At 41.7% G+C, this 25,953-nt stretch overlaps 1 protein-coding gene across 1 annotated transcript in view; it reads left to right on the top strand.

Annotated features, from left to right (window-relative positions):
* The window catches only part of SNTG2 (syntrophin gamma 2), a 247,301-nt gene that overhangs the window by 197,597 nt on the left and 23,751 nt on the right, over positions 1-25,953 (top strand). The window lies entirely within an intron of this gene.

Below are 25,953 nucleotides of genomic sequence, written 5' to 3'. Positions count from 1 at the left end.
GAACCCCCTTTCAGGTAGTTGAAAGCAGCTATCAAATCCCCCCTCATTCTTCTCTTCTGCAGACTAAACAATCCCAGCTCCCTCAGCCTCTCCTCATAAGTCATGTGCTCTAGACCCGTAATCATTTTTGTTGCCCTTCGCTGGACTCTCTCCAATTTATCCACATCCTTCTTGTAGTGTGGGGCCCAAAACTGGACACAGTACTCCAGATGAGGCCTCACCAGTGTCGAATAGAGGGGAACGATCACGTCCCTCGATCTGCTCGCTATGCCCCTACTTATACATCCCAAAATGCCATTGGCCTTCTTGGCAACAAGGGCACACTGCTGACTCATATCCAGCTTCTCGTCCACTGTCACCCCTAGGTCCTTTTCCGCAGAACTGCTGCCTAGCCATTCGGTCCCTAGTCTGTAGCGGTGCATTGGATTCTTCCATCCTAAGTGCAGGACCCTGCACTTATCCTTATTGAACCTCATCAGATTTCTTTTGGCCCAATCCTCCAATTTGTCTAGGTCCTTCTGTATCCTATCCCTCCCCTCAGCGTATCTACCACTCCTCCCAGTTTAGTATCATCCGCAAATTTGCTGAGAGTGCAATCCACACCATCCTCCAGATCATTTATGAAGATATTGAACAAAACCGGCCCCAGGACCGACCCCTGGGGCACTCCACTTGACACCGGCTGCCAACTAGACATGGAGCCATTGATCACTACCCGTTGAGCCCGACAATCTAGCCAGCTTTCTACCCACCTTATAGTGCATTCATCCAGCCCATATTTCCTTAACTTGCTGACAAGAATACTGTGGGAGACCGTGTCAAAAGCTTTGCTAAAGTCAAGAAACAATACATCCACCGCTTTCCCTTCATCCACAGAACCAGTAAGCTCATCATAAAAGGCGATTGGATTAGTAAGGCATGACCTTCCCTTGGTGAATCCATGCTGACTGTTCCTGATCACTTTCCTCTCATGTAAGTGCTTCAGGATTGATTCTTTGAGGACCTGCTCCATGATTTTTCCAGGGACTGAGGTGAGGCTGACTGGCCTGTAGTTCCCAGGATCCTCCTTCTTCCCTTTTTTAAAGATTGGCACTACATTAGCCTTTTTCCAGTCATCCGGGACTTCCCCCGTTCGCCACGAGTTTTCAAAGATAATGGCCAAGGGCTCTGCAATCACAGCCGCCAATTCCTTCAGCACTCTCGGATGCAACTCGTCCGGCCCCATGGACTTGTGCACGTCCAGCTTTTCTAAATAGTCCCTAACCACCTCTATCTCCACAGAGGGCTGGCCATCTCTTCCCCATGTTGTGATGCCCAGCGCAGCAGTCTGGGAGCTGTCCTTGTTAGTGAAGACAGAGGCAAAAAAAGCATTGAGCACATTAGCTTTTTCCACATCCTCTGTCACTAGGTTGCCTCCCTCATTCATTAAGGGGCCCACACTTTCCTTGGCTTTCTTCTTGTTGCCAACATACCTGAAGAAACCCTTCTTGTTACTCTTGACATCTCTTGCTAGCTGCAGCTCCAGGTGCGATTTGGCCCTCCTGATATCTTTCCTACATGCCCAAGCAATATTTTTATACTCTTCCCTGGTCATATGTCCAACCTTCCACTTCTTGTAAGCTTCTTTTTTATGTTTAAGATCCGCTAGGATTTCACCATTAAGCCAAGCTGGTCGCCTGCCATATTTACTATTCTTTCGACTCATCGGGATGGTTTGTCCCTGTAACCTCAACAGGGATTCCTTGAAATACAGCCAGCTCTCCTGGACTCCCTTCCCCTTCATGTTAGTCCCCCAGGGGATCCTGGCCATCCGCTCCCTGAGGGAGTCGAAGTCTGCTTTCCTGAAGTCCAGGGTCCGTATCCTGCTGCTTACCTTTCTTCCCTGCGTCAGGATCCTGAACTCAACCAACTCATGGTCACTGCCTCCCAGATTCCCATCCACTTTTGCTTCCCCCACTAATTCTACCCGGTTTGTGAGCAGCAGGTCAAGAAAAGCGCCCCCCCTAGTTGGCTCCCCTAGCACTTGCGCCAGGAAATTGTCCCCTACGCTTTCCAAAAACTTCCTGGATTGTCTATGCACCGCTGTATTGCTCTCCCAGCAGATATCAGGAAAATTAAAGTCACCCATGAGAATTAGGGCATGCGATCTAGTAGCTTCCGTGAGTTGCCGGAAGAAAGCCTCATCCACCTCATCCCCCTGGTCCGGTGGTCTATAGCAGACTCCCACCACTACATCACTCTTGTTGCACACACTTCTAAACTTAATCCAGAGACACTCAGGTTTTTCCACAGTTTCGTACCGGAGCTCTGAGCAGTCATACTAGGTTAACCAGCCTGCTGGCAAAGATGCTCTTCCCTCTCTTCGTAAGATGGAGCCCGTCTCTGCCCAGCACTCCTCCTTCATGGAACACCATCCCATGGTCAAAGAATCCAAAGCCTTCTCTCCGACACCACCTGCGTAGCCATTCGTTGACTTCCACGATTCGACGGTCCCTACCCAGGCCTTTTCCTTCCACGGGGAGGATGGACGAGAACACCACTTGCGCCTCCAACTCCTTTATCCTTCTTCCCAGAGCCACGTAGTCCGCAGTGATCCACTCAAGGTCATTCTTGGCAGTATCATTGGTGCCCACGTGGAGAAGCAGGAAGGGGTAGCGATCCGAGGGCTTGATGAGTCTCGGCAGTCTCTCCGTCACATCGCGAATCTTCGCCCCTGGCAAGCAGCAGACTTCTCGGTTTTCCCGGTCAGGGCGGCAGATAGATGACTCAGTCCCCCGGAGGAGAGAGTCCCCGACCACCACCACCCGCCTTCTCCTCTTGGGAGTGGTGGTCGTGGAACCCCCAACCTCAGGACATCGCATCTCATGCCTTCCAACCAGCGGAGTCTCCTTCTGCTTTCTCCCCCCAGACATATCATCTGGTCCACTCTCCGCAATGGTACTTGTGGAGGGAACATGAAAGCGGTTAGTTACCTGTGTCTGTGTTACTGGAACCCGGACATTCCGCTTACCTCTTCTGGAGGTCACATGTTGCCAAGCTTCTTCACTGGCCTCTTGGCTCCTCTGTGCAACCTGCTCTATATCTTTAGAGCTTTGTGCCCCTAGAAGCCTATCCTGAGTTTTGTCCAGAAAATCCTCAGTTTCTCGTATACAACGCAGGGTCGTTATCTGTTGCTCCAGACCTTCAATCTTCTCTTCCAATATGGAGACCAGCTTGCACTTTGTACAGACAAAGTCGCTTCTGTCCTGTGGAAGAAAGACAAACATGGCACATCCAGTGCAGGTCACAACAGCTGAACCCCCCCCTTCCATATCACCTACCTACTATGAGCTTCCTCAGAGATGTTTGCAAGATGTAAGCCTCACTGGGCTCACTCCAGGCGAACTCCCAGGCAAACTCCTGCTGTGAGCTGCTCTGCTGTCCCCGCTGCGTTCGCTGCCGCTCAGCTGGTTCGCGAGGCTCTGGCTATTTTTAAACAGCCAGGCTTCCCTGACGCAAACACACAGACACCCTAATGCCCGCCCCCTGCAGGCTAGCAGCCAATCAGATACTCACTCAGGCTCTCTCACTGCCCTCCCAGCAAACACACGCTCGGATACTTCCTCAGCAAGCAAACACACACACTCGGATACTTACCAGTCCCAGGCAAACTCCTGCTGTGAGCTGCTCTGCTGTCCCCGCTGCTCAGCTGGTTCGCTGCCGCTCAGTGGGTTCGCGAGGCTCTGGCTATTTTTAAACTTCTGCTGTGCTTATTTTTGAGTCTCAAAATCTGTTGTCCTGGAAAATTTTGGAGATCTCTAAGTGAAGGGACAATTATTCACTTTGTGTGTAACTATCTCTCCTTTGAATTGAACAGACTGCTAGACAAAAATAGTAGAATGATGATCCTTCACCCATTCATTCTTCAAGCCAGTCTGGAGTCTCCAGCAAAGCAGTTCAATTGGCCCCTCACTGCAAGGCCCAAGATTCAGTGTGAACCCATCCCTAGGTTCCACCCTGCTCTGCATATACACACAAACTTACCCTAATCTAGTATTTCATGCCAATTGGGTCAGGGAATGTGGAGCAATGAGAATTATACAAGCCTTTCAGTCTCCAGAGTTCCCTCTTTTACTTCATAAAGTAAACACCTGTAAGATTAGGTGTTAGCAAGCTCTCGGCTGGGATGGTCCTCTCCTCAAAGGCAGTCACTAACAGTAAAAATGGTGTCTGAAACTTAGTATTACATAGTAATATCGCTGGCAGTGAAGAAGGGCTGCATATTTCAGTAGCCAGCAAATCTTATGTTGACAACTACATGACATATCTTAGCATTAGCTTGTACACATACTTCCCTTTCCAACTTTATAAACTTTTTTACAACTTTCTGACAGTTTTATACCTCCGATACTGAAGCCCCCTGAAAGCTCCTTCCCAATTTTTGTCAGCCATGGTTCCTCCATAGTCAGCCTAGATGTCGACTTGCCATATGCTTCTACTTGCCCTCTTTTTCATGGACTTATCTGGAGAAATGCACCTTTCAGAACCTTAATTCCCAACACTCTCAGGCTCGGCACAGAAAATGTACAGACTCTTCAGCGAGACTCAGAAGTGTTGTATTATAAACCAGTAAAACAATACTCCAGGTGCCGTTTCGTGTAACCTGATCTTTACAATAAATACATCCATATTTCAGTTATTTTTTGGCAATTGTATTCTCACAGAAATATTTTGAATAGAGCCATGAAAGTCAAAATGGCAGTTTGTGAAAAATTACTTTCTGATCTATTGTGTGTTAACTTTTAAGACAAGCATTCCAAGACATGTACATGTAGAATTCTGAACCCTTTCAGTCATATTTCTGATTAATTACTTACTCCAGCTGAGCTAATTCATTCCATTAAACTCCAGGATAGCGTCTTGTTTTAAGAGCAGAACTGTAAAGCGTTTATAATGCCGAGAACAAAGGTTACTGGGAAGCTTCTCTTTTCATTTCACATGAAATATTATGGTGGTGCGGAAGAAATCTTAATGTAAATTGGGATATTTGTAAAATGCTTTGGAAACTGGAGAAGATAACAATATATGCTTCTTAAAAATCTCTTCTGGCAGTGGTAGCCATGCTAAGGATAGCAGGAATACAAGTGGTGTGTTGCTAATTTCTTTTTAAAAGACGGATACAAAATTAGACTGTCAGAAGGCCATGTTCAAAAGGTGCATATGACAGCAGAGAGAGGAAGGAGCCAGGCACTGTGGGATCCAATGAACTCAAAGAAAAACAACCACTGTCCTATAACCATAACCAAGGAGAGGAGGAAACAGCCCTTGGCAAGAGAACATAATTAATTGTACTTTGCTGAAATTGTAAGTATCAATAGTAGAGTGCAGGGTAATTTGGACAGGTGCGGTATTAGTCCTTTCAGACCTATCTCTCAACAGGGCCATTTTCACCTGGAGTTTCTTGAAATACCTATCACTTGTAATCCAAAGACAAAAAATTTGCTCTTCAGAACTATTTTCAGGAGCCTCAGGGGTAAGTCATCCTTGACACAGAAGAATTAACATTATCCAGACAGAGGGATGGGGTGAACTCCAGTCAGAATTTTAACAAGGGACTCAGTGAACCCTCATGAGTTTCCCTTAAGCATATATCTATGGAATATTCATATATGGAGTTTTGAGTTTGTCAAATCCCTCTCTGATTTAATTACAAGACTGTTAATGAGCAAAGCTCAAATTAATAAATCACAGTGTCTTTATGGTTTCTTTATTGGTCAAGAAAGAGAGATACTGGGCCCATAATGAACACAAAATGTTCAAATTTGGCTTTGTATCTAAATTTGATGCTGTTTCTAGACCTCCTTACTGTTTCTTGATCCTCCAGGATGGAATACCAGCACTCCCTAGACTCTCTATCTGTACTCCTTTCTTACGTTTCCCCCCCTTCCTCTGCCTTGTTCACAGATAATTATCTGGTTGTCAGCTGAGTGTAGGATAGGATGACTGAATGTTTTGTGACCTGCACAGAAGTCTTTGAATATCATGACAGAATTGCATCTTTGCATCTCTCTATCTAGTAACATCAAGAGAGAACAGAGAGAGATATATCCATAATATGGGGGGTATGGGAGTGTATCTCAGTGAATGGGTGGAAACCACCAATTTGTGAGACAGTGGCAAGGACAATTCAACCAAAAGGAGGTTGCCCTTGAATTGGAATTGGTTAGGATTATGATTTGCACTTGCTGTTTGATGCTAACAGAAGGATAAAAAAAGTTCAGAAGCCCATGAATATTGGGGTTCCACAGTGAGGGAGTTATCTTACAGAAAGGATACTTTGAAAGAATGTCTGGGCGAAAGCCTTCTATTAGCATGTACATGAGAATCCCTGAAGTCAGTGTAAGGAATAGGAAGAGAAAATATTCTCTCTCTCAGTTGTCTAGAGGCTTGGTGTTCAACAATTTCAAACACAAAAATTTAGTATTAAATGCCAAATCCAAGACATTTACTTCCTGCTTCTAGTTGTGTAGGAAATTCTGCAAGAACCAGTAAGTGTATATGCAAATGATAAGAGAAATTATGGAGGAGTAAGGGTGAGAAATTAACTTTTTAGAACTTCAGAAATATTTGGTTTGTATGCAAGATGAAATGTAGGAATCCAAACATTCTGTTTTATGTAGACCCATTCTCCCAGGCTGGCTTCCTCCAAAAAATATCTCGGCTACATCAGCAAATACTTGTTCTGTACTTTTACAATAATGTATTAGAGTTGATTCTTGAAAATACAATATAAATATTATATCCAATGAGAGCTGTAGCAAAAAGTCATGAAGCAAATGAAACTGCTCCCTGCAGTACTGATGCCGTTGGATAACTTCATTTCATAAATCATTTATATTGTTTGGTCAAAAAATGTTATTTGCTATAAGTTACTACATACTGTAAGTTAGGTCTGATGTTGGGTTGTAGCTGAGAGCATGTAGAAAGCTTGATTAAGGCTGTCACATTTTTAGCCATTCTCTGTTTTATTTTTATTAATGATGATATAGTGTCCAAATGGTAGAAGCTCCAAGACAATTTTTTCTCTTTGGTGGTATAGCTCAACAGGTTGGCAGTTGTCACATAATCCTATGAGTCAGGAGATCAGAAGAATTAACCTTGCCAGTCAGCCTGAGAATGGTGGTTAATTTGTTGACCTCAGTATTTTTGTGTAGTGTATCAAGTTGAGGGAGGGGAAATATCTCAACTGTAAAAAGCATGTTCCAGCATTTTCCAACATGAAAAAAAAGGAAATTCTTCTCCTATTATTGATATATATTGCAAATTATGAACACAAAGTTTTTCAACAATAGTATATTTAATAATTTGTGGTATTTCACTTCACCTATGTAAATAATGAATAGAGGTGTGCAACTAATAAATAATGAATAATATACATATATGATGAATTCAACATCTCTTTCTTCTGATGGAATGAATACCTGTTTGCATAACTCTATTTCCTTGTGTGTATTTATCTGTTGTTTATTCAATGAATTTTTGCACACGTTTTTAGTCTATGGATTAACAGCAAAGAGTTTTCTGCAGGAGTATTCGATTCTTGACATTCAACATTTGAACTGGATCGGGTAGTTATGATTGGTTACATAAATTACATATTAATTGTGTCTGTTGACAGTGTTGACAGTGGCTATGTATTTTATACCCAATGGAACAGCTTGAAAAGGATTGAGAGATACCCACCCCAGAACACTTAGGTTCAAGTCCCTGATTCAAATCAGACAGAGTGGGTATCTGAACCTGCCTCTCCCACATTCCACGAGTGCTCTAACCACTGGGATACTGGGTATAAGACCCTCCTCCTCCTCTTTTGTGTGGATTAGGTGTGTTCTGAGAACACAGACTGGCTCAAGCCCAACAGGTGAATGCTTAGTTTATGAATCTCACTGGGATTTAGGTGCTGAACAGCTCTGTGGTGTCAGGATTTAGGCAGCTTTACACATGCCCACTGCAGAAATTTAGGTACTGAGGGACTTTTGGCAGTAGCTAAGTGTGGTTTTGTGAATGCCAGTGGTGCCTACAGATTAGATTTGAGGATTTAAGTATCTAACTGCCCCTTTAGTCACCTAAGTCCCCCTTGTGAATCTAGCCCTAAGTACCTACATGAGAAAGAAATTTGATAATTGAGGGCTCCTTAATCTAGCCAACAAAGATACAACAATATACAATGGCTGGAAGCAGAAGCCAGAGATTTTACAGTAGAAATAAGGCACACATTTTTAAAAGTGTGTGTTATTAACCATTGGAACTATTTACCAAGTGTTAGTGGATTCTCTATCACTTGCCTTTTTAAAATCAAAATTGGATTATTTTTCTATAAAATATTCTCTAGTTCAAACAGAAATTAATTCAGGGAAGACCTGTGGCCCATGTCATGCAGGAGGGCTGATTAGATTATCATAGTGGTCCCTGTTGGTTACAATCTATGAATCAATTGTACTCCAATCCTTGTAGGGAAGAAATCAACCAAGAAAATGAGTAAAAATAGGGTTAACAATACTTGATTTACAGATGTATTGTGAAGTTTAATGAATATCTTTAAAATGCAAGGTATATATAGTTGGACAAAATGTGCTATAAAGTTGCCAAGTATTATCATTATCTTTATATTTGAAGCAGTTTTACATGAAGCAGAATTATGCATAGAACTCCTCTTAGTAACAGGAAGAGCATCGTAAACTACTTTGAAAATTTACTCCATACTCTCCACTGAAAAACAAACCAAAAACCTACTATAAATTCAGGTGAGATATTAAATAGCAATTAGATTAGGTTAGATTTATAGGGTCATTAAAAGATAATTATCAGTTTGTTACCAGAAGCACCAGTTTAATTACACAATTAAATTTTAGATTGTTTTCATTATATACAGGAATCTTACAATAATTCCACTTTACCTGGTCATTTTTAGATATGTCATTGAAGCCTGATTCATTTTGAATCTAGTGCAAAGAACAGCAGAAAAACCTTGAGGACCCTATGGATTAATTGTAAATATGTTTGCAAAAACTTTGAATAATTCAGACAGTAATATGCTGTGCTAAATTATACGCATCAGGTTATGTACCTCTTTACATTGTAAACAGGACTAGAAGATCTTAATATGAAAAGGATATTAAACAAATGATAAAATATTACTAAATGTGATATAATTTAGCTGTGCATATATACATTTTATTCTTTTCATGTAAAATAGAAAACAAGTTGACATTTAACACATTATTCACAATGCAACACACTAATGTGCTGTGGAAGGACAGTAACAGTGCTAATAAAACCAGAATACAATCCTATGAGTATTAGCAAATTATTTAAATCCTAGGTGGTTCAAATCAGAACCATAAATCCAAACACCTCTGAACTTTGGAAATGTTTGGCTCGAGATCTGAATCTTGTGGCCTGCGCCTATTTTTATTATTATGTTATGGGAGAGTTCTGTAGAATTGACTAGAAATGAAACTAATCAGATTTTAGAAGTTATTCATATTGCATACGTAGAGAATTTTATCCCTGCTATAATGTAAAATTCTGTTGTCTGTCTGATTTAAAATCTCTAAAGAAGGTTGTCATTCTGTATTATATTTTCTAGGAATGTTCCATCTGAAAAAGCCAAGCACCTTTGAAGTCTGGTAAAACACAGATTAGAATTCAGTGGCGTAGCTGAGAACCATCTTTTTTAAAGATCTATACTTCCCTTTTCCCCAGAAATTTAGTAAAGGCATCATTCCATTTAATGAACAGATCAGTCTCACACTGATATTTCCCATCTGAGTCTTCAGACATTTGCCCTATGCATATTCTCTCAGCTCTGTTTTCTTGCATTCTCTTAGGCACTAGTGAGAATTACTTGGCTACAAAAATCCAAATAATAGTGATTCAGCTAAATACAGAGCTGGTAAATCCACATGTATGTGTGTTCTGTTTGTTGCAATCATATGGAATGCTGTTGCATTATGTGAGGGCCAGTCTGTCGTTGGGTTGTACCAGAACAAAGTTTTTGAAAGGCCCACATAGTCTGACTTCCTCTCCTGTTAAACTGGCAACTCAGCAGCTGAGGTGAAATCCTGGTACTATTGAAATCAATGCAAAGCTCCCATTGACTTCAGTGGGGCCTCAGTTTCACCCTTAATGCTTTCTGCTGTTGCAAATTCCTGGATAAAGACAGGTAAATAATAGTGTGTCTGTCTCACATGTTACTTCATAAAATAGCTGAAAATATTATGATGTGATCCAATCCAGATACATCTAAAACAGGCCAGATCTTCAGCTGGTGTAAATCAATACAGTTCCAATGACTAGAGTGATGTTACACTGATTTGTACCATCTTGGAATGTGCTCCACACAGAGAGGGGAGACCGGGGTTCAAGTCCCTGCTTCAATGAATATTTCATTATTTCATGCAAAATGGAACAAACTTTTAAAAAGCATTTCTTTAATGATATCCAGTCATCCTGAACAGAGGTGCCATGGCCAGGACTTTAGAAAAGATATTTTGCACTTCTATGACACTCTGGTACTCAGACTGATGGATTGCCAATTTTTTTAAGTGAAGGCGCTGTATACTTGCATATAGACATAGATTTAATTGACCCTATTGCAAACATCCTTGATATAGAGAGAGTCCTGGGCCCAATAATCACATCTAAATCAAAATGCTACTCACCTGCAGCAACAGGGGGGCGAAATTGATGGGGCTGGTAGTGAAAGGGGGACAGTCCCAGTAGCAAGGATGGCAGACATTTGCCAAGGGACAATAGTAGCTCCTCCCCTGGGAGACTCTGGCACCCATTGGCCAGCTGGGAGAGAGGGGTGCTGAATGGCCATATTCCCCAGTTCCCAGGGTTTAGCTCAGTGCAGGGGCCATATGGAGCTTCCGCCCACCCTACCCACCTGAACTAGGAATGGGAACCCAGCCTGACAGATGCCACGGGTCTGGCTGATTGCCTGTTTAGGAGGTCAGGAAGGAATTTTTTCTCCAGTGTGCCAACTGGCAGAGAATCAGGAAGCTTTTTGCCTTCCTCACAGCACCTTCAAGCCACAGTGGGTTAAGTAGGAACATGCTTAGTACCTAACTGGGGTGGTGGTGTTTATTTGTTGCAACTTGTAGCCAGTTTCCAGTGCAGTTAAGAGAAGAAAATGAACGTTTCCCAGATGTAAAAGACCTGTGATTTGGGGGATGGGCCTTGGGCTAATGTGATAGGGTGAGACATTGTGGCCTTTGTGGGCCAACGTCAAACCTTGTGGCCATCACAGGTCTAAGTCCCCACCCTACTGTGTTCCCCTCCACCCCAGCAGGTGGAGGGTGCTAGGAAGCAGAGAGCGCTGAGTCCTGAGGGGTAGGCTGACAAGTACCACCTACGTTTATGGGGTGTGTGGTAAGGAGCCCTCTAATCCTGGTGCCAGTTAATGGGTTATCTGGTAAGGAGACCTGTAACTCCCTCACTAGAACGAATTAAATGCCTGATATAGGACAGTATGGGTAATGAGTGGGTAGCCTTGTGTTAAAGTTTAATAAAAGTTGTGGCCTGCCATTTAATTCCATGCATGTGTCTGTCCTCACTTTGCCGCTGCATCCACATCAATTACAGGGATATTGAAATCTGAACAACTCCTTTTTGCTATGTGTATTGCACTTTAGAACAAGGTTGCTTTTAATGTATAATGTCTTAAAGCTCATGTATCTTTTAATGTTTCTCTTAACAGCATTTTTCCAGGTTGGACTTAGGCATTGCATGGCATTGAGCATCACAGCGTTTAACTTTTAGGCATCTAGAAAAATCACAAGAACAACAGTGCAATTCAAAAAAGCTTAGGTAGATACCTAGGCTCCCTATACAATTAATAGGGAGAGAGAGGCGCCTTACAATGTAATCCACAGAAGCCAGCACACTAGGTGGGGACCCACGTAAGCTAATGAGTGGGAGATGCCAAGGAGAAGGGGTTGGGGGGTGTTAAGCCCCTCCCCTCTCTGAGATAGCTGCCTATCTCTGCCAGTGATCCACAAATGGGAAGCAGCCACCGGGAGTCAAGCGGCTTAGATGCCTAAGCTGCTTCTTGAAATGAGTTTGATGCCTGTCTCACTAAACACAAAACAGGGGATGCTCACCTTATAACTTTTAGTCTCGTGGTTAGAGCACTTGCTTGGGGTGTGGGAGACCCAAGTTCAATTCCCATCCCCCTTTGGCAGAGAGGGAGAAAGGATTCGAAGAAGGGTCTCCCACCATTCAGGAGAGCCCTCTAACCACTGAGCTGTAGGATAGTCTGATATGGGGCTCTCTCATTCTCTCGTTTAAGCTGTTCAACTGTGGATAAATACTGAAATAGATGTGGGGAGGGGGGTCAGGAAATGACTCTGTAGTCGTGTGGTTAGGGCACCCACCTGGTTTAAGTGGGTTGCATCTGTGGAATGGAGAAAGAAAAGTATATTTATTAATAATGTCCTTAATGTACTGTTTATTAATACCACGTGTTGCCTTTCAATCTAGTTATCCTTTTTAATAGATTTTTAAAACATTATGTCACATCTATGATTAGCAAGGAGTCAGACTTATTCAAAATGCATTATATGAAAAATAGAAATGTTGACATAAGAACAATTCCAAAGGATGCATTAAAAGTCAAAAAACATGTATTTTGTATTCTAGCCCTTGTAAGCTTCAAGCTAGGCAAAAAAGCATCTCTTTGGGGCCTATTATATATGGAAACATATTACTGAGCAAGATTCTACAGTCTCTTCAAATCTAAGGACTTTAGTTCTAGATCCCTCCCACAATATTATATCAAGTGTGCTGTAATATTTCTTTGTCCCTTATATCAAATGTATACTCTTCTCTTCATCTCTGCCTCCTCCTTCTCAGAGTTGTTATATTCTAAGTATGGGGTCTTCAAACACAGTATTGGCCTGTCATAAATATAAAGGGAAGGCTAACCACCTCTAAATCCCTCCTGGCGAGAGGAAAAACCCTTTCACCGTTAAAGGGTTAAGAAGCTAAAGATAACCTCACTGGCACCTGACCAAAATGACCAATGAGGAGACAAGATACTTTCAAACCTGGAGGAGGGGGGGAACAAAGGGTTCTCTCTTTCTGTGTGTTGCTTTTGCTGGGACCAGAGCAGGAATGCAGGTCAGAACTCTTGTAAAGGGTTAATAAGCAGTCTAGTTAGATATGCGTTAGATTCTGTTTTGTTTAAATGGCTGATAATATAAGTTGTGCTGAATGGAATGTATATTCCTGTTTTTGTGTCTTTTTGTAACTTAAGGTTTTGCCCAGGTGGATTCTCTATGTTTTGAATCTGATTACCCTGTAAGGTATTTACCATCAGTAAATTTACCACCAGAGGTGATTCTTTTACTTTTTCTTCAATTAAAATTCTTCTTTTAAGAACCTGATTGCTTTTTCCTTGTTCTTAAGATCCAATGGTTTGGGTCTGTGTTCACCTATGCAAATTGGTGAGGATTTTTATCAAGCCTTCCCTAGGAAAGGGGGTGTAGGGCTTGGGGAGATTTTGGGGGGAAAGACGTTTCCAAGTGGGCTCTTTCCCGGTTATATTTGTTAGACGCTTAGTGGTGGCAGCAATAAAGTCCAAAGACAAAAGGAAAAATAGTTTGTACCTTGGGGAAGTTTTAACCTAAGCTGGTACAAATAAGCTTAGGGGGTTTTTCATGCAGGTCCCCACATCTGTACCCTAGAGTTCAGAGTGGGGAAGGAACCTTGACATGGCCTAACTCTGTTCCTCAGTAAACAGGAGTTTTACTATTGCACTCCCCTCAGCCTTGAATGCAGGGGCTTTTTGTCTGGCCAGTGGGAAGAAAAAGGGTTATCCCTCCTTTAAGCATCCCCCCATCCTTTCGGGTCATCACCTGAGTCAGAGTTGGACTGGCCCATGGTCACCTTGGAAAGGAAAGATAAGGAACACATGTCCAAGTGGGGAGTTTGAATATATTTATCACTGATGTTTGGGAGGGAATAATTAACTGTTTGAGGGCAGAGAGGAGGCAGCACAAATAATTGCTGCTGTTACCTTGTGGCAGATGTCCAGTACCGGAAGAGGACTTAAGGGAAGGTGGCCCCTAAGAAAGATGACAAAGCGGGGCTGGGGTTCCTACATCTGGTACAGCAGAAAGACAGCTCTCCTTTAATGCCCCCCTCTTAGTTCTCATATCAGGGGAGGGTGTTAAGGCCTCCACAAGGGGTAATATCAGTGTGGGGGGCTGATGGCAGCCCTTCCCAGGTAGGTGGAAAGGATTAAGGAAAGAACAGATCTGCACTGTACGATTTATTGGCAGGTATTTCCCAGATGAGTTGATAAAGTTGCATTCTAATTTGCCCACATCCTTTGCATCTTGTCTTTCTTCTTGTATGGCTGGGATAATAATTCCAGTGGGAGCAGAGTTTGGTGAGGCCTGAATGCTTTAGAAAACCCTGCCGTGTGTGTGTACTGGCAAACAAATGAACAAAATAAGAAAATAACATTTTTATATGTTCTCTTTATTTAAGTATTTTCAGCTGCAAAAACCTTTCAGTGCCCTATTAGCGATAAGACTCTGTGGCCAAAACCTTCTTCCAGTTCTACCGAAATTGGTCCTTACTGTTGGCACAGAACACTCACTTGGCTACTGTACTAGCAATGCTTGTCAGCTCTTCCTCCCATGTTTTCTGTACTTCAGATGAGCTTGCTTTAAAAATAAGAATAATAAAAATAATTTATTAAGTGTGATGTGAAACTGGTATAAATGTCTCACTGATTGGGACATATATAAGTGTCAGTGTTACTCTATACAAATATCCTCCGTTCAAACTGTCGGCCTTGACCTCGTGATTAGATTTGGGATAAGTAATTAATTTCTCTGAAATAAAATTATAATTTATGCAAGTTAAGCGATATTGTTAGTACCCAATCTAGCAGGGAATGGCACACAAGTCGCTTTACACCTGCATGTAATCCCATTGAGCTCTACCTTATTCCTTATATTCATAAAGTTCTTCACTTGCTCAGTTCTTTGCTGAATTAGGGCCTTTGCTAAATTGTTATATCTATTTCATTAACTTATTTCACTTCAGCCCTTCCGTTACCTGTACTTTTGCGGGAAAGCATACATCTGCTAGGCTTGTATAAGAGATATTTTTCAAGAGAAGGTTCTGAATGTTCCATTTAAAATCTTCAATTCCTCTTTTATTTTAACGTTGCGGATAAAGTCCATTTTGGGAGATTTTTAAGAAGTGCCAGACAAACTCTGCAATGTTTGCCAATGACTTTAATAGCAGTACTTTTTGGCCCTCGGTTAATGTTTGCTCGATGTTTCAGAATTGTAAAGTGCTAAATGTTGTTCTTTGTGGCCTGCAAGGCTCACTAATTTTTATAGGACATAAATCACCGGAATAAGTTTATAATGGCCATTTTCCTGTGTATCAAGGAGATACTTTTTTTAATTGAGCAAATAAAAATTGTGTTGTCATGAAGTCTTTGTTTGCTTGTTTTTCAGTGATTGTGCATTTAGTGATTGTCTCGTGAAAAAAATATGCTTCATACAAATAATTTTAAGGACAAACAATTGAATTAAGATTAAGATTTTTAGCACTAAACATGTCTATTAAAAAGAAAAAACTAGATTTGTATGCAACATTGCTATTTTTGATAGCAGTGCATCAATTCTTGCTGTTATTTTTCATTAATTGTTATATAGTGCTGTAAATATGTATGGACTTGTGCGAAAGATGAATATACTGAAAATTAGAGTCCAAAAATATTTGTGATGTACAGGCAAAATCCAGTTCAATACAGAAATATAAAAAACTTTGTATAAAGTTGCTTGTGAATTTACAGAGGAAATGCTTCAGAGGTGTAAATTCATTTTGTTTTATGAATTATAATATTGTCCACTTTTTAATGGTTATTCTAAAAAGTACATTTACAACTTATGGTTGGTGTAAAATTCGTATTAGTTTAGAATGATGAATGCAGGTACAATATTTTTATGTTGTATTTTGGCTCATCAAAAGCACTAAAAAGTAAGATTCCTGCTGTTGAATTATACAAAATGAAGCTGTGCCCAGAATGAATAAATATATTACATATGAATCAATGCCACAAAATATATCAGTGGTAGTCCTCCCCACACATCAAGTATAAGAATTAACCAAACCTGAGCCAGTGTTCATAGAATATCAGGGTTGGAAGGGACCTCAGGAGGTCATCTAGTCCAATCCCCTGCTCAAAGCAGGACCAATCCCCAATTTTTGGCCCAGATCCCTAAGTGGCCCTCTCAAGGATTGAACTCGCAACCCTGGGTTTAGCAGGCCAATGCTCAAACCACTGAGCTATCCCTCCCTCTGTGTTCAGCTGACATGTGGAAATAACATGCTTGATAAGGCATTGGTAACCAGAGCATTAAATAGAGTACTTCAGGTCAACTCTATTAAAATGAATCTATACAATCACACTTTTCTCAATGTATTTTTCATTCTTACATGAGCAGTGTCACTGAATCTCATTTCGTTCATGGGATATTTTATTTTACAAAAGATATGTTAGAGTATGAAATACGGTGAACTCTCTGATGCTATCTGGAACTGTTCTTAATAAATTACATTTTCTTCTTCACTCTAAATCCTGCATGCTCAGCTATTATTTTGCATGTTACCTCCAAACTGGCAAACATAATTAGTAAATATAGATTTTAAATAATATTTTGTAAAACATTCTGGAATTGTAGGTGTTGAGCAGAAGGGGAGCTGAGAAAAACTCCTAATCCTAACAAGAAAAGGAGTACTTGTGGCACCTTAGAGACTAACAAATATATTTGAGCATAAGCTTTCCTGAGCTACAGCTCACTTCATCGGATGCATACTGTGGAAAGCGTAGAAGATCTTTTTATACACACAAAGCATGAAAAAATACCTCCCCCGACCTCACTCTCCTGCTGGTAATAGCTTATCTAAAGTGATCACTCTCCTTACAATGTGTATGATAATCAAGTTGGGCCATTTCCAGCACAAATCCAGGTTTTCTCTCCCCCCCCCCACACACAAACCCACTCTCCTGGATTTCCACTCTCCAGGGGGGAGGTATTTTTTCATGCTTTGTGAGTATAAAATGATCTTCTACACTTTCCACAGTATGCATCCGATGAAGTGAGCTGTAGCTCACGAAAGCTGATGCTCAAATAAATTGGTTAGTCTCTAAGGTGCCACAAGTACTCCTTTTCTTTTTGCGAATACAGACTAACATGGCTGTTACTCTGAAACCAATCCTAACAAGTTACATTTTAAACTGTATGCTTTTATATATTGAAAATTAGTCAGTCATCACTAAGATATTGTTAAACTATTGCAGGAATTAGTACTTACACAATCACTGAAACTTTAGATTGTCAAGGACTGCTTCTAGTTATTTATAATTCCAAAAGAAAAAAAAAAGAAAGTTAGGATAGAACCTGTCATACAATTTGTGACCATGTAACCATGTAATCTAAATGTTCATGGGCTAGTGAGGATTCCCAATGCATCTGTCCAGTTCTGGGTCTCCTGAAGTCCAGCTTGTGCTCTGCATTGTTGACAGCATCCCAGACTTCCTGAAACAGCATTAATATGAGTTTTGTTAGTTCAGTTCCCTTCCCTTTTATCCTGCTCTTTATACAGATTCACAGTGTGGTTGCCAGCTGGGCTGAGTTTTCTGCAAGTTTCCCTGGAAAAATGTCAAGAGCTCTTTGATCACACTTTCTAATTAAGGCTCAGTTTTGTCCCCCATGATTTTTACATTGAGAAGAGGCGGTCTGGCCGGATGGTATGAAGTGCTGCACTAAGAGTCTGAACCTGCAAGAGAAAAGTATATGTGGAGTCATTAAAATTTAAGGCCAGAAGGGACCACCAGATCATCTAGTCTGACCTCCTATTTATCCCAGCCCACCAACACCACCCAGCACAGTAAACCCAACTGAAATTAGACTAAAGTATTACAGCCCAGAGGAGACTAGACTATTATGTGCCACAGGCAGAGAATAGGGACTGAGGTGCACGAGTGTCTGAAGCCCCCGCAGTGGCAGGGAAATGATTAAGTGTGATATACGCAGATAATCCTGACAAGTGACTAGCACCCACAGCATCACCAAACGGAATTTTAATGGCCCAGTCGGCGGTGCCGACCAGAGACATCAGGGTCCCTTTTCGACCAGATGTTCCAGTTGAAAACCAGACACCTGGTCACCCTATTCAAGACCAGTTTATATCCATTTGTTCTTGTGCCAATATTGTCCTTAAGAACATAAGAACGGCCCTACTGGGTCAGACCAAAGGTTCATCTAGCTCAGTATCCTGTCTTCTGACAGTGGCCAGTGCCAGGTGCCCCTGAGGGAATGAACAGAATAGGTAATCATCACTTTGGTCTGACCCAGTATGGCCGTTCTTAAGTAATCCATCCCCTGTCGCTCATTCCCAGTTTCTGGCAAACAGAGGCTAGGGACACCATTCCTGCCCATCCAGGCTAATAGCCATTGATGAACCTATCCTCCATGAATTTATCTCATTCTTTTTTGAACTCTGTTACGGTCTTGGCCTTCACAACATCCTCTCGTAAGGAGTTCCACAGTTTGACTGTGCGTTGTGTGAAGAAATACTTCCTTTTATTGTTTTAACCCTGCTGCCTATTAATTTCATTTGGTGACCCCTAGTTCTTGTGTTAAGAGAAATAGTAAACAACACTTCCTTATCTACTTTCTCTACACCAGTCATGATTTTATAGACCACAATCATATCTCCCCTTAGCCATCTCTTTTCCAAGCTGAAAAGTTCCAGTGTTGTTCTCAAGGTTCCTTTCCCACTCTGAACTCTAGGGTACAGATGTGGGGACCTGCATGAAAGACCCCCTAAGCTTATTCTTACCACCTTAGGTTAAAACTTCCCCAACGTACAAACTTTTACCTTTTGTCCTTGTACCTTTATGCTGCCACCACCAAAGTGTCTAACAAAAATAACAGGGGAAGTGCCCACTTGGAAATCTCTCTCCCCCCCCCCCCCCAAATATTCCCCCAAGCCCTACACCCTCTTTCCTGGGGAAGGCTTGATAAAAATCCTGACCAATTTGCATAGGTGAACACGGACCCAAACCCTTGGATCTTAAGAACAATGAAAAAGTAATCAGGTTCTTAAAAGAAGAATTTTAATTGAAGAAAAAGTAAAAGAATTACCTCTGTAAAATCTGTAAATACCTTACAGGGTAATCAGATTCAAAACGTAGAGAATCCCTCTAGGCAAAACCTTAATTTACAAAAAGACACAAAAACAGGAATATACATCCCATTCAGCACAACTTATTTTATCAGCCATTCAAACAAAACAGAATCTAACGCGTATCTAACTAGATTGCTTACTAACTCTTTACAGGAGTTCTGACCTGCATTCCTGCTCTGGTCCCGGCAAAAACATCACACAGACAGAGAGGACCCTTTGTTCCCCCCCTCCTCCAGGTTTGAAAGTATCTTGTCTCCTCATTGGTCATTTTGGTCAGGTGCCAGCGAGGTTATCTTAGCTTCTTAACCCTTTACAGGTGAAAGGGTTTTTCCTCTCGTCAGGAGGGATTTTAAGGTGTTTACCCTTCCCTTTATATTTATGACAGTTGTTAAGCCATTCCATAACCCTAATCATTTTTGTTGCCCTTTTCTGAACCTTTTCCAATTCCAATATCTCTTTTTTGAGATGGGGTGACCACATTTGCACACAGTATTCAATATCTTCATAAATGATCTGGAGGATGGTGTGGATTGCACGCTCAGCAAATTTGCGGATGATACTAAACTGGGAGGAGTGGTAGATACACTGGAGAGCAGGGATAGGATACAGAGGGACCTAGACAAATTGGAGGATTGGGCCAAAAGAAATCTGATGAGGTTCAATAAGGATAAGTGCAGGGGTCCTGCACTTAGGACGGAAGAACCCAATGCACAGCTACAGACTAGGGACCGAATGACTAGGCAGCAGTTCTGCGGAAAAGGACCTAGGGGTGACAGTGGACGAGAAGCTTGATATGAGTCAGCAGTGCGCCCTTGTTGCCAAGAAGGCCAATGGCATTTTGGGATGTATAAGTAGGGGCATAGCGAGCAGATCGAGGGACGTGATCGTTCCCCTCTATTCGACATTGGTGAGGCCTCATCTGGAGTACTGTGTCCAGTTTTGGGCCCCACACTACAAGAAGGATGTGGATAAATTGGAGAGAGTCCAGCGAAGGGCAACAAAAATGATTAGGGGTCTGGAACACATGACTTATGAGGAGAGGCTGAGGGAACTGGGATTGTTTAGTCTGCAGAAGAGAAGAATGAGGGGGGATTTGATAGCTGCTTTCAACTACCTGAGAGGTGGTTCCAGAGAGGATGGTTCTAGACTATTCTCAGTGGTAGAAGAGGACAGGACAAGGAGTAATGGTCTCAAGTTGCAGTGGGGGAGGTTTAGGTTGGATATTAGGAAAAACTTTTTCACTAGGAGGGTGGTGAAACACTGGAATGCGTTACCTAGGGAGGTGGTAGAATCTCCTTCCTTAGAAGTTTTTAAGGTCAGGCTTGACAAAGCCCTGGCTGGGATGATTTAATTGGGGATTGGTCCTGCTTTGAGCAGGGGGTTGGACTAGATGACCTCCTGAGGTCCCTTCCAACCCTGATATTCTATGATTCTATTCTATGATTCTATGTGGGCATACCATGGATTCATATAGAGGCAACATGATATTTTTTGTCCTATTAACTGTCCCTTTCTTAATTATTCCCAGCATTCTGTTCACTTTTTTGACTGCTGCTGCACATTGAGTGGATGTTTTCAGAGAACTATCCACAATGACTCCAAGATCTCTTTCTTGAGTGGTAACAGCTAATTTAGACCCCATCATTTTATATGTGTATTTGGAATTATGCTTTCCAATGTGCATTACTTTGCATTTATCAACATTAAATTTCATCTGCCATTTAATTTAAATAGCTCTTCACCCTCCCTGGTATTCACCCGATTAATGTATTTATAGAGAGCAATCTTATCCCCTCTAACCCTTCTTTTTGCTTGACTAAACAAGCCACACTCTTCTGGTCTCCTCTCATAAGATAGGCCCTCCAGTCCTCTGATTATCCTCGTAGCTCTTCTCTGCACCTGTTCCACTTTACATGTAGACCATTTGTTATCCCTCTTCCTCACCCTTATATCATTTCTCTTTCAAAAGTATCCTCTAATTTTGGGTATCCTAGCACATGATTTTCCAGAGTACTTTTTATGTTCAAAACACAGCTCCCATTGATTTCTGTGGTAGCTTTGAGTGCTCAGTGGAAGTCAGGTCACAGGGTTTGAAGTCAGTCTTCCAGAAAATGAGGAATGCAAAATTAGTGACCACCTGTGAAATGCTGAATTTAAGCAACTTGACTAGCATCACACAGGAATTCTATGGCAGGGGCAGGGATAGAATCCAGTTCTCTAGGGAAGCATTCAAATGCCCTAACCGTGGGACCATCCTTTCTCTTCCTAAATTCCCCTGCCTCCTTTACTACACATCTTCCAACTTCTGCAACAAATGAGGTTGTGGTTCTACAGGTAACAGCTTCCTTACCAACACAACCTGGATTTATTCCCTGAGCAGGTTCATCCTGTGCACTGAATTTTTGGTCCTGTGGGAAAAAATAGTATGTCATTGTAGTGGCTGCAAGGTGTGGCTGCTTATGGAGCACCACTTCATGATGATGGGTTGCTTTTACAGCACCCTGCCCTTACTGTCTCCCTCCTACAGGCCCCTTAAGTAGTCCAGAAAGTCTTTCTTGTGGTTTACAGCATAGGCGCCGACTTCCTCTCTGTTCAACCCCCACCTCCTGCCCCGGTCCTGCCCTCGCCCCACCCCCATTTCAGCCCTTTCCCCCAAGTCCCTGCCCCTGCCCTGCCTCTTCGCCACCTCCTCCCCTGAGCGCGCCGCTTCGCCACTTCTTCTCCTCCCTCCTGGAAAGTCGTAAGCGCCACCAAACAGCTGTTAGGCGGCGGGGGGCGGGGGCAGGAAGCCCCAAGAGGGAGGGGGAGGCTGGGGGGGGGAGCAGGAGGGGTGAGGAGTGGGGAGCTTGGCTGCCAGTGCGTGCGGAGCACCCGCTAATTTTTCCCCGTGGGTGCTCCAGCCTCGGAGCACCCACGGAGTCGGCGCCTATGGCTTACAGCACCATTTCTGGGGATAGTTTAACACTAAAAATCGTCAGATTCCTTCATCACAGAATAATCAAACATAATGTCCAAAATAATAAACTCTACTTGAAACCATCAATTTCCAGTCCTCTGGCCCTGCTTCCATGCTTTCTCTCTGGCCACAACTCTGCAGTTTCCTGCTTTTTTCTCCCAATATTAAATCACTTGACTCTCTCAGCCCCTCTTGTAGTCAGGGCTGCCTTAGACCCAGGCTCTCCAGCCCACAGGCAAGTCACCCTGATACAGTGAGCATGTAATTAAAGACAGCATCATAATGCATATGCACAAGGTGACAGAATTAAGGTTGTGCAGTCAACCTTAATTCTGGCATTTCCTACCATTTGAGTGCTTGATTTTGCAACCTTAATCTTTTAATGTGTTGTATTTGTGAAATATAGACATGAGGCACCTTAACTAGATGTAACTTCAGCATCTTAGTATTTTCATATTAACAGTTATTGAAAGTACATGCTGATGTTCTCTAGCTATTGGAAATAACGACTGTAGCTCCTGTTCATTAGCATTTCAGCGGGTACTTCAAACAGACATACAGAAAAGATTTCATGTATGTTAATTTTAGCAAGAAGTATGGCATCAACATGAATAAGGATCATAAAAGGCCAGTTTTAACATAGATTTGTCATCAAGTAGGCATATTTGAAAAGTTGCTTTGAAATGTTTTACAGAATCCTGAGTAAGACCTTGTATCAATTCCACAGAAGGTCTGTGTTGAGGAAAACACAATATTAAAATATTCTGGTGTGTCTGAAATTTGTTTTTAATGAAAAATCTTGAAATAATTTACTTTGGGCCAAGAGAAAAATTGCATTAACTTACACATATATGCCCTGAGTTCCATCTAATAGGCAGGTGTCAGAATCCAGTTCACAAAATTTTATTTCATATAAGCAAGGAAGATATTTTAACTATAACCTATGTGTTACAAGGTGGAGCCTTACTGGAGCAACCTCCTAAAGCAGGCTGGGGCATGACAAACAACTACCTTTGTTTCCCTTTGGAATTCACCCATACAAAGGAATATTGTCTCTTGGTGGCAAATTCAAACTCTTTTATTTATAAAGTGCCATAGTCCACAGATCCCTCATAGTAAAAACAGTTTCTTTCAAATCCCCAAAGTAAAACAAGATTATAACACAGCAGCTCTTAAATCCCTTTTAAATGTGACCATTCCTAGATCACCCACCAGAGTCATTGATCGTTCTGTCCCAGTGCCTTGAGCAGGGTCTCACTCTCCAGGCCATCAAATTGAGAGTTACAAGACCCACTTCTCTCCTGCGAGACTTCTTCCATTGCCCCAAGTCAGGTGTCCCGTTCAGCCAGGCCTCCCTGCCTGTGAGTCCTAACCCTCCTCCTGAGATTCACCATCAGCATTAACCCGCTTCATCCTCTTCTTCATCAGGGCCCCTGCATGAGCTTTCCTTTAACTTGGCAAGGGTTCCCCAGCACTGGCCAGTCCTCATCATTAACCTTTTGCTCTTCCCAGTGGCTCTCTGCACCAGCTGGCTGCTGCTACTGGTTCTCCTCCTACTTCTCCCCCCTCCCACCCTGGTCTCTCCTTTACCTCCTCAGGCAGCTCTTACCCGACCTTCTCTGTCTCTCTGTCAGTGTTTTCAGGCAGCTCTGACTCACCAGGGCTCTCTCCCATCCAAAAGCCAGGTGCCCTCCTTTAAGTCCAACTGGAGTGAGCTGACAAGTCACAGGTGTACTGGTCTCTTTCCCTTTAAAGGGTCAGTGACACCTGTGATACTATTCTTTTCTCCTGTCAACAATCTTAATTAGGAGTTCTCAAACTGTGGTCTGTGGAATACTGCTCAGGACCTGCCAAGAGCTGACTAGAGACATAGGCCCAGATCCACAATGGTGTTTAGGCTTCTAATTTCTATTGATTTCAGTAAAAGACATTAAAAGACAACTAAAAGTAGACTAAATGGGTGCCTAATATTAAATTTCCATGTCAGTGATTGCTGTAGTCATCCAGAGGGATGTTGTGTAATCACAAACATAAAGGAAGGTTGTTGTCACAGTCATGACTGGACAGGGATGGTAGTCTGTGCTTTGGTGAATGGGAGAGGAGGTGGTCCTCTGGATGATCTCTATTAATATGTGATCCATATCAGGAAAGTGTTTGATAACCTCCAAGCTAAGGCCTTTTAAGATTTTCAGATTCTAAGTCAGTGAGCATTTGCAATATGTCGCCTTTCAGGTTAAACATCAACTTTCTCCCCTAATAGATATAGCTAAACCCAAAGTATTTTTGTTGAAAGATGTTTTCTGGAAAAAGACTGTCATGTCCCTAATGAAGATTGCTCCTGATTAGGTTTATGGTGATGTATTTATCAAACTGAAAAATTTTGTTGTTTTGTTTTGTATTTTAGTTTGCAGGTCATTTGCAAACCAGTTCTGTTAGTTGCATAACTATTCAATATTCACCAGATATTTCAGGCTAATTCTTTGTGAACTGCTCACTTTTAGTATTTACTATCTGTGGCCTTGTGATTGGTTAGTTATCTGCTGTTTTTTTAGCTTCCTGATTTAAAAAAACATGTCCATAAAGATAAGCAAATGTTTAAGTTCTTTGCTGAATCAGGCCCTGGATGACAGAATCTTTTCAGCAAAAACAACGAGGAGTCCTTGTGGCACCTTAGAGACTAACACATTTATTTGGGCATATGCTTTTGTGGGCTAAAACCCACTTCATCAGATGCATGGAGTGAAAAATACAGTAAGCAGTATATATATTACAGCACATGAAAAGATGGGAGTTGCCTTACCAAGTGAGGGGTCAGTGCTAACGAGGCCAATTCAATTAAGGTGGAAGTGGCCTATTCTCATCAGTTCACAAGAAGGGGTGAATTCAGTAAAATCTGTTCAGTAGAAGAATAATGTAGAACAAATGGTGAATAACAATTCATGACGTTTTATAATAAATATGTGAAATACTGGAGACTCATAAACATATTAATAATTTAATGGCAATCACTAATATTCTTGCCAATAGTATGATCCACAAACAGCAGCAAATCAAACTGCTTATTCACAAATCTTTTTTCCCATTACTCAACCAGCTCTAGTACTGATAGATGAATTACATCAACTCTGCAACCATTAAAAAATGTAAGCTATATAAAATGTCAATGTTGTAACTCAGTTGAAGTTCCTTTTATGTTAGACTATCACTAAGTTTGACAAAAATGTGTATTTTGATCATAACAATAAGATTTTTTAAAATATTAGAATGAGAACCTTCAAAAGCAGTAAATGCTAAAGTTCAAGAATGTCAAAATGTCTATTTTTCAACATCTCAAGCTTTACTACTTTTTTAAATAATATCAAAAGGATCAACTTTCTACCTAGAGTTTTATTAATTTATCAATTTCCTACAAACCATTCATTTGTTAGAACCTCTCTTTTTTAAGATCTAGCATTTCAAAAAGATTATCCAGACATAAAATTTTAAATAAACAAATCTCTAAAGATGAGATGACATTGCTGCTTATGAGACATTAATATGAGGACAAGGTATTGTTCCCTTGGGAAAACTCAGACTTTTAGTAAATCAAGAGGCTATATTAAACATTTTGGAAAGTGTTCTGTAAATCCAGGGTGTGGGGATCGTGAGAAGGGGCTCAGTAGCTCTATAAGTGAAGTCAGTGGGATTTTTGCTGTTGATGTCAATGTGGAAACCTTCCAGCCCCTTTTTAA

This window comes from Chelonia mydas, chromosome 3 (genome assembly GCF_015237465.2).
Source record: "Chelonia mydas isolate rCheMyd1 chromosome 3, rCheMyd1.pri.v2, whole genome shotgun sequence".
NCBI lineage: Eukaryota > Metazoa > Chordata > Testudines > Cheloniidae > Chelonia > Chelonia mydas.
The sequence above is the reverse complement of the archived record's forward strand: the minus strand, read 5'-3'. Positions and strand labels throughout refer to the sequence as shown.